Here is a 16282-nt window from a genome sequence, read left to right on the forward strand (position 1 = left end):
CAAATCAGAATTCTCAGGGTTACCGTCCTTCATTCTATCCTCAAAATGTGAATCAATATTCTCATTCTCAAGCATCAAATTCTCAATCTTACTTTAATCCAAATCAAGCACCTTCTAAGAGTCCCGCTTTTGAGGACAAGGTCTTGGAAGCCTTAGGTGATCTTCAAAAAGATAATCAAGTATTTCATTCTCACTCTCAATCAATTGCAAAGCTTGAAGCTCAAATAGGGCAATTAGATAATTCTTTAAATGTGAGAGAGAAAGGTAAGTTGCCTAGTCAAACTGAGACCAATCCGAAGGGGCAATTTATGTCGTAAACAAGTCTTTCATTGGGATTTTCTAGAAATGAGCAAGTTCAAGCAATTACTACCTTGAGGAGTGGTAAGAAAGTGGACAATAAGGTAGAGGTACCTAAGGAGGATAGTGAACTGATGCAACTAAGTGGTTGCATCCGTTCCATTCAAAATCCTATTCTTACTTCCTTGGATGCTAGTGGTTCTAAAAAGGACATTTCATCATCTTCATCATTATCTCCCCAATTAGAGAAGCCTTATGAGCCAAAATTTCCATTTCCTTAAGCATTAAGAGAGACTTCACCATTTGGGAGACAAGAAGGAAAAATTCATGACATGATGGAAGTGTTCAAACAAGTGACAATTAATCTTCCTCTTCTATATGTAATTAGGAAAATTCTACTCTATGCAAAGTTCTTGAAGGACTTGTGCACTCAAAAGAGGAAGAGCAAAGGAAAGGACCTTAAGAAAGTGCTTCTAACGGAACAAGTGAGTTCCATTCTTTTTTCTAACACTCCTCCTAAGTTCAAGGATCCAGGTGCTTCGACCATTTCTTATGTTATTAGAAACCAAGAGGTTCATAGAGCTCTATTTGATTTAGGTGCAAGTATTAATCTCATTCCATACTATATTTACTTGTAATTAGGATTAGCAGACTTGAAGCCAACATCGGTAGTAATCCAACTAGCCAATAGATCAATTAAGAAATCAAGGGGAATTGTAGAGGATATTCTAATTAAGGTTGATAAGTTTTATTTCCCGGTTGATTTTGTGGTACTTGAAACTGAACTAGTCCTTGATCTTACCAATCATATTCCAGTCATCCTAAGAAGACCATTCCTTGCCACTACCAATGCCACCATTAATTGTAGATCTGGCATTGTGGATATCTCTTTTGGAAACATGATGGTTAAGCTTAATGTATTCATTGTGAATCAGCATCCCACAGATGAAGACGAGTGTTTCCTAGTAGATGTCATAGATGAAACCATAAAGGAGAATCGTCCCTCTATTCTCTCTAAGGACCTTCTTAACGCGTGCCTTTGTGAAATGTTTGAAAGTTATGGTTTTAACGTAGAAGGATCCATAAGTGAAGTGAATGCTTTGATGGACTCTGTAGCCACTTTGGATTTCCCACCTAGGAAAAGCAAGAAAGAACCTCTTCCTTTACTCTCTAGTACTCCACCAGTTCCTTCTCTCATCTCTCCTCCTACTCTTGAGCTTAAGCCTCTTCCATCCTATCTCAAATACGTATTCTTAGGCCCAAAAGAGACTCTTTCGGACATTATTGCTTCAAATCTTGAAAATGACTAAGAGAATGATCTTTTGGTAGTGTTTAAAGCTAACAAAGAAGCCATTGAATGAAGTGTGGCTGACCTACAAGGCATTGACCCTTCTATTTGTATGCATCGCATACACATAGAAGAGGATGAAAGGCCATTTAGGGATGCTCAAAAGAGATTGAACCCAAATATGAAGGAAGTTATCATGAAGAAGGTTGTAAAACTTCTAGATGCGGGAATCATTTATCCTATCATTGATTCCAAGTGGGTTAGTCCAACTCAAGTGGTTCCCAAAAAGTCAGGAATCATAGTTGTTGAAAATGCTAAGGGTGATCTTATATTTAAACGCACCGCCACTTCGTGGCGTGTTTGCATAGATTTTCGAAAGCTGAATTTCGCCACTAGGAAGGACCATTTTCCATTGCCTTTCATTAATCAAATCTTGAAAAGATTAGTTGGGCAACAATATTATTGCTTCCTAGATGGTTACTTAGGGTATAATCAAGTGGCTTTAGACCCATTGACCAAGAAAAGGCCACATTCACATGTCCCTTCGGTACATTTGCTTATCGACGGATGCCTTTTGGATTTTGCAATGCTCCTGCCACTTTTCAACGGTGTATGCTATTAATTTTCTCGGACATGGTGGAGAAATATTTAGTCTTCATGGATGACTTCTCGATTTTTGGGTTCTTCTTCGATTCGTGTCTCTAAAATCTCTTTAAAGTGCTTCAAAGATGTCGTAAGACTAATCTCATGTTAAGTTAGGAAAAGAACCATTTCATTGTTCAAGAAGGAATCATGCTATAATGACCCGGTCATTTTCATTCCTTTCCCTTTCTCAGATTTTCACGGATATTTTTTTTCCGTTGATCTTTTTCCTTTCTGAGTTCAGTTCCTCGTCGCTCAGTGTCATCTTGAGTGCTCGGGAGTGATTTTCGAGACTCTTTTCTTTGGATTGACAACTTCCTTTGAGGACCGAGTCAATTCCACATTTTTCATTTTTTGACACTATTCACTTTTCGTTATTTTCCCTATTTCGTCATTTTTCCTATTTTGTCTTTTCCCCGTTTGTCACTTTGTTCGGATAACCACATTCTTTGTGTTTGGAGTTGGTTTTTGACTTCACATACCTTCATTCTAAGTGGTTTTCACAAAATACGTATCTTTACTTTTCAGTAAAGTACTCTGGTTGCTCCCGGTGTCCATAGGGGCATGGATGCATAGTTCTTTGGAATTATTTTCTTTTCTTGGGGTTTTTTTGTAAATATCTTTTGAAGATATTTTATTTCAGGGGTTTTTAAGAAAATATTTTTGGAAGATATTTTCATTCTGGGGCAGTTATGTAGTTTTCACTTTTTGGAGGGACCATTGTACAATTAACGAAAGTTATTGCAAAAATACCTTGTCTGGAGCCTGGATCCTCGTACGGGATTCATTTTCACATTTCGTTGAGTTGTGTACTCTTAGAATTTTGCTCTGGTCGTTTTTCTCCAGTTTCAGAGTTTCTAACCCTAGTTGCCGCCGAACTTGTTCAGGGCATATCTCTCTGCTCGGGACTCGATTTTGACGCTGTTTCTTCCATTGTTCATATTTTCTCATTTAGAATCTTTTTTGTTCATGGAGTTTTGTCATTTGAGCGCGTTTACTCAAAATCCACTTTTCCGGACCCGGCGGGACCCTTTCGAGGTACTTTTTGAGATTTTCTATAAATAGGGGACTTAAAGTCAAAAAGTGAGATTTCATTATCTTCCTCCCCTCTCTTGGCCGGATTCCATGGAAGCCATGGATGCGATCTTCTCTCTCCTCTTTTGATCCACTTTTCCTTGATGAAAAGTCTTCGGCCGTAACATTTATTGTTCCCCTCGTCGTGCTCCATCTTTCACCCTTATTAGAACTCATTTCTGACCATTTTTCGAGTTTGGGTTTGAAGTCAAGTTGAGATTTTCATGGGCTTCCTTCGGATTCATGTAGATCGTGTTGTCCTCGACAAATTCGGTATCGTCGGATTCGGAGGACTTTTTTTTCGGTGGGTTTTTGAGATTTTCATCTCAAATTGAGGTATGGAATGTTTTAGGATTTTATATGTGTTGTATAGAGTGTTTTCCATAATTATACAACTTGTATGCATCCTTTTGTTCAAGTCCTAGAATTTAATTTAATTAATTTCTATGGTTAGGATTTAATTCACACGATGATGTATAACTTAGATTTAAATTGTGGCATGCTAGAAAGTTTAGTTTTAATATGTTTGTTAACATATATTAAATTGAGATTATTTAAATAAGAATTGCGTTTTTTATTTAATATTTTTCTTTTGTGAAAGATTAATTCCCATGGCCGTACCTTGCATGAAATTAAGTTTTAACATGCTTTTAAATTAAGTCTTGGCATGTTCTTTAACATACTTTAATTTGAGAGCTTTTGGATAATTATAAAAATCTAGAGATTTTAATTAAAATGATTAATTAAAATCCATTTAATGGTTCCATTTGGCCTAGTTAAGTTTTTAACTTGATATTTATGATGACTAGGACTTGTATACTAGCATATATTAATTTGGGACCATTTGATGTTGTTTTAGAATTTAGGGATTTAATTATCATGTTTTAATTAAATTCTATCCTATTGATCCAATGACCTAAGTAAGCTTTTGACTTGATTCATGTAATGACTAAGTTATGTTATTAACATGTGTTAATTAGGGTTTATTTGATTGAGATATGAAACTTAGAGAAATTAATTAGGTTATATAATTAATTTTCGTTTCTGCATTATTGATTAAATCATGTGTTTAACATTGATATTATGTTTGAATCATGATTCTAGACTTGTAATGGATTTATGCGATTATGTTTCAATATTGAATTATATTGTTATAGCGTCTAACGAATCGCACACTGAAGATTCAACATGTGATGTTATTATAGCGCATAACGAATCGTGCTCTGAAGATTCGACATTATCATCCTATAGTAGTTATAGATTTAGAGCATGTATTGTGTGGTTTCAATCTACTTGTGCATGGAATGTAGTTTCGTGATGTATATATATTTTTCGTATATAAGTTGTTAACTTATTTATTTTGGAGTCACTTGGGACATGGCTACTATAACATGGCTAGAGTTTGGCTCTAGTGCGGGAGGTATGAGTTCTCCCCATCGAGATAGTGCGCACTAGGGGTGGTATTACCAACGGGTTAGTCCCTGTAATAGCTGTTGAGGTCTCGGCAGAATTCCGAGCTTAGATGTCCAAGTGTTCCACTAATTGATTTCACTTTTAGATTTCTAGTTGGTAACCTAGAGAATCTATGTCTTGATGTGTGGTATTAGATATTCTAATTATACTAAATTGCTATATTTAGTTGATTTTACAGTTTTAGATTTTAAGTTGATAACTTTGAGAATCTATATCTTATTGCTTGGTATAGCATGCTTCTATATTAGTTAAATTGTATAGATATGGTGATTGTGTTTTGTTGTTCAAATGTAGCTTAGGAGTGATCCTATAGATTCATTTGGAACATAGACGTTAGGTGGCATGACCCACTTTAGCCATTTACACGCTTTTAGAATTCAAGTTGATTACTTTGAAGATCTATGTCTTGACGTGTGGTACTAGAAACTCCAATTTATACGAAATGGTTATATTTAGTTGTTTACACATTTTAGATTTCAAGTTAATGACTTTTAGAATCTATATTTTGTCACTTTGTATAGCATACTTTTATGTTGTTTGAATTGCATGAATGATGTGTTTTATGCTAGAAATGATCTTAGGTAGCTTAGGACGTTCTTTGAGTCTCATCTTGACATAAACGTTAAGTGGCATGAGCCCCTTTAGCATGTTTCACCTTAAGGTGATAAAATTGTAAAACGTTAGGTTGATGCATGCTCATTTCCTACGAGTAGCTTTATGTTGCTCACCCCAAAGTTACTGGGGTATATTTCAGGTATAGGATACAAGATTGGAGATTTGCACTTGTTTTGGTGATTTGTAGAATTGAAGTTTCTTTAGAAGCATTCTTGTTCACATGCAAGTGTTAGCATGTTTAAGTTTTGCCTATGAAATGTAATTTTTTCCAACTTAGAGGTTTGACATGTTAAATGTTGTAAATGAATTGTAATAAGGCCATAGGCCATTTCAGCATGTTTAAAATGTTGTTTTACAATTGCGTGTATGTTCACATCATCACACACTTGAATATAATTAAGTTTGATCATGCAATGGGGGATTCAAGTGAGGCTTAAAGTCTTTTTTTTTTTTTTTTAGTTTTGGTGTACGTGGTCCAGTTTGAACTAGATTTTGTCCCTTTGGTTGTCATTGGTGCCATGGGGTATCATTTGACCCTTCTCATGTTAGTTTTCGCTTCCGGTTATTTCTTTGAGCTCCGTGACTTCATGAAAGGTCACATTGGTGTCTTGGGGATTGTTTATATCTCTATAGACTTTGGTTTTATCTTTCGCTTCCGCATTTCAGATCCGTTGTCGGGTCAACTTTCGGTTCATCACTGACACACTGGGTTGAAAAACTTGGGCCATCACACATGCTTAGAGATGTCATTTCTAAAAGAGGAATAGAAGTTGATAGAGCAAAAATTGAGCTGATTTTCGAATTGTCTCCACCTACTACGGTGAGAGAAATCCATTCCTTTCTAGGTCATGCCGGTTTTTATCGCCGATTCATCAAAGACTTTAGCAAAATTGCTAGACCCTTGTGCAATCTTCTCGCCAAGGAGTCACCATTTGTCTTAGATGAAGCATGCCTAAATGTTTTTCATCAACTTCGCACTCTTCTATCATCTGCTCACATTATACAACCTCCAAATTGGTCCTTACCATTTGAGATTATGTGTGATGCTTCTGACTTCGCAATGGGTGCTGTTTTGGGACAAAAGGTAGGTAAGCTACCATGTTCTATATACTATGCGAGTAAGACTTTCTCAAGTGCCCAATTGAATTATTCTACCATTGAGAAATAATTACTTGCCGTAGTATATGCCCTTAATAAATTTCGTTTATATCTCTTAGCATCCAAAGTCATTCTGTTTTTTGATCATGCAGCTCTTAGGCGTCTTTTAATGAAAAAGGAAACCAAACCTCATTTAATAAGATGACTTCTTCAAGAATTTGACTTTGAAATCAAGGACAAAAAGGGCTCCAATAATATCGTTGCCGATCATCTTTCCAGATTAATGGTTGATTCTTTTCCAAATCTTGAAATTCATGAATCATTTCCAGATGAACAACTCTTTCAAATCTCAAATGGGAATTTTCCTTGGTTCGCCGACATTGTTAACTATCTTGCAATCGGCAAACTTCCCATTAATTGGTCAAAACAAGAAAAGGATCGATTTTTTGCTAACATCCAGAAATACTATTGGGAAGATCCCATTCTATTTTGTTATTACCCGGATTAAATCATAAGGAGATGTGTGTCAAAAAGTGAAGTTCTGAGCATCCTTGTGTTTTGTCACACTTGCTTATGGTAGGCATTTTAGTGGAAAAAAGACCGCTTTGAAGGTTCTTCAAAGTGGGCTCTTCCGCCCCACTATCCACCAGGATGCCTATAACTTTTGCATGGTATGTGTTCGGTGCCAAAAGTTGGGATCAATGTCAAAGAGAGACATGATGCCCTTAACTTTAGTCTTCGTGGTTGAAATCTTCGATGTATGGGGCATAGATTTTATGGGACCATTCCCAATGTCTTTTGGCTTTTAATATATTATCGTTGCCGTTGATTATGTGCCAAAGTGGGTTGAGGCTTATGCAACCTAAATGAATGACCACTCCGTGGTAATTGCATTTGTCAAATCAAATATCTTTGCTCGTTTTGGTATGCCAAGGGCCATGATAAATGATGGAGGAAAACATTTCTCCAATCAATTCTTGAAGCAACTCTTTTTGAAATACTCCATTACATATAAAGTGGCCACTCCCTACCATCCCCAAACAAGTGGGCAAGTTGAGGTATCTAATAGGAAAATCAAGCATATTCTTGAGAAAACTATCAATCTAACCTTAAAAGATTGGTCAAGGAAACTGAATGACGCTTTGTGGGCTTATCGGACAGGTTACAAGACTCCAATAGGCATGTCTCCATATAAACTTGTTTATGGGAAGCCTTGTCACCTTCCGGTTGAGCTAGAACACAAAGCACTTTGGACAATAAAAAGGCTTAATTTTGATATTGATAAGGCTGGAAAAGACCGTTTGCTCTAAATGAATGAGCTAGAGGAATTGCGAAATGATGCCTATGATAGTTTAAAAATCTACAAGGCAAGGACTAAAGCATTTCATGATAAACATATTGTTAAAAAGTCCTTTCAGGCCGGGCAAAAGGCTTGGTTATTCAACTCTAGGCTCAAATTCTTTCCTAGAAAGCTTCAAACCAAATAGGAAGGCCCTTATCTAATCCTCTCCGTCTCACCCTATGGGGTGTTTGAACTTCAAAATCTGAAAGATGAAGGGACCTTCAAGGTTAATGGCCAAAGGCTTAAACCATACATTGATGGCCAAGCTCTTCAAAGAAATGTGGGATCCGCTCTTTTGGTGGATCCCATTTACTTTAAAGATTGAGAGCATTTCACATCTTTCTAGCAATGATAAACACTAGTTGTATCGAGTTCCTCCTTCATTCTATGTTAACTTCTTGCAGCATCTACATATCTTCAATTGAGATTCATTGCACTTCATTGCAAATATTCATGCAATTTTGAGCCTATGCTTAAAATGCCTAAGTACGACCTAAATATTTGAACTTTTTCGAAATCATCTTTGATTTCTGTTCTAATGGTCATTTTAGGTTTCTCCAGTCATCTTAAAGTCTCGTTAGCAATTTTGGGATTTTTCGGGCTCATTTCGGGTATTTTATCAAAAATCTCAAAATTCTCAGAAATTTCGAACCCTAAAAATCACGCTTTCACGGGAAGGCTCCAATTTCCATTCCGATCGTCGTTCTAGGTGTCTAGGACACAGGAGAGCTTAAGTTTGTAATTAGGCATTTTTCGGGACTCGGGAAAAAATAAAAAAATAGTCTCTGCCTGTTTTCACGTCCGGACGCAGCTTTAATAATAATAAAAACTTTTCAAAGTAGTATTCTGTTTTGTTAGAGACGTTAAACTTAGCCCATTTGATTTTTAATTTTGTAGGTTGTATATACGGTACCCTTTTTCTGTGCATATTTAAAAAAAAAAAAACGTTTTTCCATTGTGCCTTCTGCATAGTTATGCATATTTCAATTTTTGCCAAGGGTTTCATCTCATATCTCTTTGCATTGTGACAAGCCCTTTCTAAGTGTTTAGAAAATGAACTTTGTAATGCAAGAGGTACCTTCGCAAAGTGAAAATATGAATGTGGTTTATTAAGCCTTTCTAGACAAATTTACATTTATAAAAACCACTACTACAACTAATGAAGTATAGCGAGTAGGGATCGGCCGCAAAGATTATACGTGTTGGAATTTAATTTCGACTCTAATGTCCCAATTGATTGCAAAGAGAGAGATTGGTTGATTAAACTAAGATGCAAGGAAATTAAAATGCAATTAAAATAAACTAAGTTGAGTTAGGGATTTAAGAGATGAGAAGTGAGGTCCAAAAAGGTTGTAAGAAACTATTTTTTGCTCGTTTGAATTTTATTGACCTGAAATAGACAAAAACACAAATAAGTACTAAAACGGGAAAATAAAGATAGATGAATGGACTAAAATACCCTCGCTTAGGTGCTAAAATGCGTCACATTTTAGCACTCATCACACCCCTAAACTTAGATATTGCTAGTCTCTAGCAATTAACTACAAGGAGAAGAAAGAAATAAACATTTAAGTAACTATGAACTAGAAAGCAATAAAAGGATAGCGCCACTTTCGTAGGGATCGAACACGATTGCATTTAGCGTATGCAACAAGCCTTTTAAACCCCTAGTTTACCCCTAGTGGAGTAGTGAAGTCTCATGAGGGTTTCTGGAAATGATACCCACAAACATTGAGCTCTTTTTCGCTAAAGAGACACCAATATACAAAACAAGTATTGAGAAAAAACTACCTTAAGTATGCAATTTTTTAACCCTTTCTAAGCAATCTCCCAAAATCTCAACACCAAGCAAGCAAATATGGTCCTCCACACATTAAGACAATGATCATGCAAATCAAAACAACTCTAGAATCCTTTTTAAGTGAACTAGTATCAAATATGTTGCTATCTAAGCTAACTAAAGAAATGATCATATCCGGCCTCAAACTAGCACACAAATCTAGTACCGATCATCAAGACAAAGAATGGACCTTTTATTAAAGCTTTATTCATCTAGGTGCACTTATTCTTTTCACTCGGTATTTTTTATTTATTTTTTACTAACCTAGAGGATCAATGATGGAGACATGGTGCAATGTAGTGATCTACTAAGCTTTCTAATGATCCATGAGGTCAAGTGTTAGGTCAATGACTCCCAAACCGGACGACTTTAGGGAATTAGGTGTTCAAACACCTATAAGGACTTATAAGCTCAAATCGACTAGGCTACAAATCAAAACTACCTCCATCTAATCATTTCTCACTTCTCACATTTTGGGAGAAGTCCTCACTTATTTATTTATTTTTTGCAAACTTTTTTTTTTTTTTTTTTTTTTCAATTATTAACCTAGAGTTTGGGCCCTCCACCTTTCATCACGAGAAATTCAGTGCTTGATGAGACTAGAATCCCGACTACTTAGTGAAAAGGGTTTGTTATCCACCTTTGTCAAGAATGAAAATTTCAATGCACTACTAGCTCAATTGGGATATAACCAAATCAATAATCAATAAAGCATGTACCCCACAAATGAATGCTAGTGTGCGCCTGTGCTAGTGTAGAATCTTAGAGTGAATCTCAAAACAATGATAATGCCAAGATGATATGGACCACAAATGCAAGCAAGATATCAATCTTTTAAAAAATTTACTCCTAAATGGCATGCACAAAGCATACAAGGAGTATTGGACTCTCAAGTCAAGCAAATTTTAAATTCTAAGTATCATGGTCCTTAAAAGATCAAAATCATAGTTAACATCAATCTCAAATCTCAATTGTGCATTTAAAGGTCAACTTAAATATAATGCAACAAAGCCACCTTACCCCCAAACTTAAACCGCACATTGTCCTCAATGTGCAATAAGAACAATAGAAAAGATGGAAAGAATATACCGTGGTGGAAAAGACATGAAGCCCGATAGTGATCCATTGGGAAAGAGTGCACCCCCAAACTTGGAATCAACAACCTACTTGAATAACCACACTAGCAAACTCACATCAAATATCAAATGGGATAAGATAAGTAAATCAAGCATTCTAAGGCAATATAGCACAAGATGAAAGAGAGATATGAGATCAAGCCCAACAGAAAATATAAAAGTAGCATGACTACACATAAGGGCACAATGGTGAATTTTTTTTTTTTTTTTGTTTTAATATTTTTCATTTAATGAAAGCAAATATATACAAAATGCAAGAAAATCAAAGAAGAAAATGCATGAACAAAATACAAAAAGAAAATTAAAGAAGGTAAAATGCAATGAAAGAATATGTATAATGCAAGAAATAAAAATGCAAGGAAATAAAGGATGCAAAAAAAAATTATTTATTTATTTATTTATGAATAGTGCTTAATCGATTGAAGGGGTGCTTGATCGATCAAAAAGCTTGTAGAATGATACCCTGGGAACAACAATTTCTGACGCAATTCCGATCGATTGAAATTATTTTCGATCGATTGAGACCTTTTTGAGCGATATTTTTATTAGGGTTTTCTGCATGGAAGACGTCTCCAATGGAGAAGGTCTACCCTTATCATCTCCTGGGGATAAAGTTCCAACCCCTCATTCTTCCCCCTGCCCCACCCCCCAATTATCTTCATGGAGTTTGCTTTTTTAGGGTTCCTCAAAAACTTGTTTTACACCATTGACCTATTATAATGAGATACGTAATACTGATTGTGTGGTTATTGATGATGTCGATATAGAAGATGAAATACAGTTTTGGGAAAATTCCATTGTTTGTTACGTACTTGGTTCAAAGCCTTATTTTCCATACTTCAAGAATTATATTCAAAAGCGATGGAATGAGAATGCAATAGTTGTCTTGCTAAAAGATGGATTTTTTCAGATTCGATTGCCCAGCGAAGAAGATGTGATGCAGGTTATGTCCAAATTTCATACATTTCAAGGAAAGGTTGTGATTGTCAAGAAGTAGCGTAAAAGTATATTGTTGGAGAGACATATATTGGCAACGGTACCAATATGGTTGAATCTGTATGATTTACCCGTGCATGCAAGAAGTGGTACATCAATTTCAAAGGTTGTTTCAAACATAGCCAAGCCGCTTTATATGGATGATATTAAATTATGCCGCGAAAGGGGTTTGTATGTTAGAGTACTGGCAGAGATAGAGGTTTTTAAAGGATTTCCAAATGTTATAAACACCAAGTTATATGATTGCAAATGTAAGATTCAAGTCAAGTATGATTGGAAACCAATATTTTGTAAGATATGTAAGAGCATTGATCACAGTGATAAACTTTGCCTAAAGAATAATAAATCGAAGAAGATGGTCGAACAATGGGTGATCAAAAAGAGCACTGGTGTGGAGTATGTTTATTAAAGGGATGGTAAGGGGCCAGAAAAGGTTCACGATTTGGTAAAGGTGATCTCAACACAGAAAGAGAAAGGAAGTTCTTCAAAGGATGAGGAAGGGTCTATACAAGTCACTTCTACATCTAGATTAAAGGCTAAAGATAAAGAGGTGTTGTTTGAACAAACTCAGATGGTGTAGAATAATGCATTTCAACTACTTGAAGAAGTCACTGTGAGAGAGGAAACAAGGGGACTAGAATAAGAAATTACAGAAATTGTAGACAGTGTTAAAGATACTGTAAGAGAAGAGGTAAACAATGACATAGGAGAGTTAATTAAATCATCTGAGGTCATTTCTTTAAATGAAATTTCTCTTATGGGGTCCTCTAAGAAGTAGGGGAAAAAAGCAAAGAAGAAAGAAGTTGAAGTTAATCCTAATTTGACAAGAGTTACCAGAGGTATGGTAGCAGGTGGGAGTATCCCACCACCTGTTATTCAATGATTGGGATGTGGAATATGAGAGGACTTAACAAGCCAAGTATGCAGGTGGAAGTTAGGGCCTGGTTGAGTAAGTTCTCTATTAGTCTTTATGGTTTGGTAGAAACTAGAATAGGTAGTCACAATTTTAGTACGATTGCTACTCAAATTAGATCTAATTGGACATGGGCAGGTAACTATAATACTGTAGATGGTGGGAGGATTTGGTACGGCTGGGATTCTTTGAGGTTGGATGTTCATGTTCTTGAATCCAGACATCAAATGATGCTTTTCCAGGTAGAGGTTAGAGGAACCGTAATGAAGTTTTTTATGACTTTTGCTTATGCAGAGAATACTAATAATGAAAGAAAACAGTTGTGGATTGATCTCATAGAATGTGCTTAGTTATTCAATGGTCCTTAGTTGTTGATTTGGGACTGGAATGTTGTCAGGTATAATTCAGAGAAGAAATGAGGAAGGTGTCTTAGTCCTAGGGTTCTACATGATTTCAATTATATCATTGATTAGCTAGGATTAGTGGATAGGCCTATAGTTAATGGGGTTCATACATGGTGTAACAACAGGTTTCAATATAGAAGGATTTATGTGAGATTGGATAGAGGGCTTATGAATGAAGATTGGACTGATACTTTTCCTAGTTCTCAAATGTTTCTCACACCTCATATGATATCAGATCATTGGGGTTTGTTTCTCAAATTTCCAGTTCAATTAGCAGATGGTCCCAAACCTTTTAGGTTTCTGCATTTATGGAATAAACAATTAGCTGTCACAAAGCTCATTGCTGACACATGGAAGGCACATATCAGAGGCAATCCTATTCAGGGTTTGATGTTTAAACTTAAGCTTATCAAAGCGGCAGTCAAAAATTGGAATAAAGATAAGTTCGGTTCTATATATGAGAAGGTCATTGCTTGTAGAAGGAGACTGGAGGATGCTCAGGTGTAGTTGGTTAACAATCAAATGAATGAAGAGTTGATTAATCAAGAGAAGAGTTGTAGACAAAACCTTAAGGTTGCTATTTCCAATGAATCTACCCTTTTATACCAGAAATCTAGAATCAGATGGTTAAAGGATTAGGATAGAAGCTCCAAATTTTTTCATCAAAAAATTAAGGAATATAGAGTGGGAAAAAATATCACAGTTATTCAAAATGCTGCAGGAGATTTCTTTCATGATCTTGTCCATATTCAAGACCAGTTTATTCAGAATTTTCAGAGAAGGTTTACAAATGACAGACTAACCTAGTAGACTCCAAGTATAAAATTCATCAGAAAGCGAATCTCAGAGGAGGATGTTCTTGATCTTGAAAGGCTGATTATTAGAGAGGAGGTTAAGTATACTGTTTTATCTTTGAGTCCAGACAAGGCCCTAGGGCCTGATGGATTCACTGTGAGATTTTTTCAACAGTATAGGTTTGTTGTAGGTATTGAGTTTACTGATACAGTGTTATTTTTCTTTGATAATCCTTCATTGGGAAAGGGTGTGAATAGTACGTTCATGACCTTAATTCAGAAAAAGAAGGAGGCAATATGAGTTGAAGACTTCAGACCTATTTTTTTATGCAATGTTTTTTATAAGGTTATTTCTAAGTTTATTCCAAAAAGATTAGCTAGAGTGTTAGGAAAGTTGTTGGGAAAGAACAAAATACATTCTTGAAAGGTAGGAAGATCCAAGATAATATAATCACTACTCATGAATTTATGAGAGGTTTCTGTACTAAATATACAAAACCTACTTTCGCATGGAAAGTGGATTTACAGAAAGCTTATGACTCTGTTCAGTGGAATTTTATATGGTCATTTCAAGCCTGAAAAAGGTTTGAGACAAGGTTATCCACAGTCTCCTCTCCTATTTACTCTCATCACTAATTATTTTTCTAGTATGGTGGATGCCAATGTAAGGGAAGGGAAGATTGTGAAGTGTGAAAGTGCAAAGAGGGCAGGTGTTGATGTAACTCATCAGTTCTTTGCTGATGATTTTCTTTTTATTGTTAGAGCTAATATGGGAACTGTGATAACTCTCAAGAATATTATGGATAAATTCTCAAATTTTTCTGGTTTTGTTGTTAATAAAGATAAATTTGAAATATACATAACTAGATCTGTGAGAAGAAAGGTTTCTATCTCTAGGTTGCTGGGTTGTAAATCAGGTTCTATTCCTTTTACTTATCTTTAGCTTCTTATCTCTGAAAAATTATTAAGAAGGAAAGATTACACCAGATTATTAGACAAGATTAATGCCTCTACTACTAAATGAAATGGCTTGAACATTTCTTTAGTAGGTAAAGTAGAGCTGTGCAGGGCAGTTGTTACTCCCATGATACAATACTGGACTTCAGTGTAAACTTTACCTGCAGCTGTTATCAATCTTATTAAGAAAAGGATGAGGAATTTTGTTTGGGGCTATGAGGGAAATAGAATTAAGATGCATGGGCTGAATTGGTCTAAATTATCTGCTCCAAAGGAGGAAGGTGGTATGGGTATCAGGAGAGTCAGCGAGTTGAATATTGCTTCAAAATGTGTTTTATCTTGGGACTTGTTGTTAACCAAGGATAAAATTTGGGTTGCTTGGTTCAGGAATGCTTATTTGAGAGATACTTCTTATTGGCAAGTGGTGCCTAGGGCTGTGTCCTCTTCTATCTGAAATAGTATTGTTGAGGTGAGGGATATTATTAAAAGCAATTGCACATACATTATTGGGGATGGCAGGAATACAAAATTTTTCATGGATCCATGGTATAATGGAAAGCAAATATCAGAGGTTTTTAATCATAGGATCTTGTCTCATTTCAGTAGAAATAGAATGAGCTGGATTAGAGACTTTCTTATAGTAGGTGAGTGGGATACGAATCCGTTTGATGACATTACTAATGAGCTGTATCAGTTCCTGGTACAGTTTCAAATTAGGGGTGGATCAAACAGACTTGAGTGGCAGGCTAAGGAGTTTTCTTTTAAGGTTGCATGAAATGCATGTAGAATTAGAAGAAACGAAGTGTTTTAGGCTGACCTTTGTTGGAATGGGGGATGGCCATGGTGGTCTGCTTATGCAGTTCTTGTGATGCAGAGTGGTATTTTAACAGGTGATTATCTACAGTGAAGGGGTTTTAGCATAGCATCGAGATGCTGGTTGTGTTATAGACATATTGAAGATGTGGATCATCTTTTTTTTGCTGTGACTTCACCTTACAGGTATGGATTGAGATTGCTGTTGTCTGTCAAGGGCAGTTTCAGAAGTACAATACGATTCAAGGGATGGCAGAAAATTTCACTCAGAAATTTAGTGTAAAGAATGTTACGAATAAGTTCTGCAAGTTATTGTTCACATCTACCCTCTACTTCATTTGGAAAGAGAGAATAAAAGATTTCATTCTGATAAGTCTTCTAATGCAAATGAGATTGCTAAAAGTATTATTTGGGAGGTTAAAGATATTTTAGGCTTAAGTTTACATGATATAATTTTGATATTTTCCTAGCATAGGTGAAGTCAGAATTGTTTTGCTGTTGCTGGGGTTGTTTTGGATAGAGGTATGTCCCTATGAGTTTTATGGACATTATTGTTCATATTTATGAAAAAATTTCCTTTATTTAGGGGGAAAAAAAAAA

Source organism: Cornus florida, unplaced genomic scaffold, assembly GCF_030987335.1.
Source record: "Cornus florida cultivar Cherokee Brave unplaced genomic scaffold, ASM3098733v1 CherokeeBrave_3.0.0_Hap2_Chr03, whole genome shotgun sequence".
NCBI lineage: Eukaryota > Viridiplantae > Streptophyta > Magnoliopsida > Cornales > Cornaceae > Cornus > Cornus florida.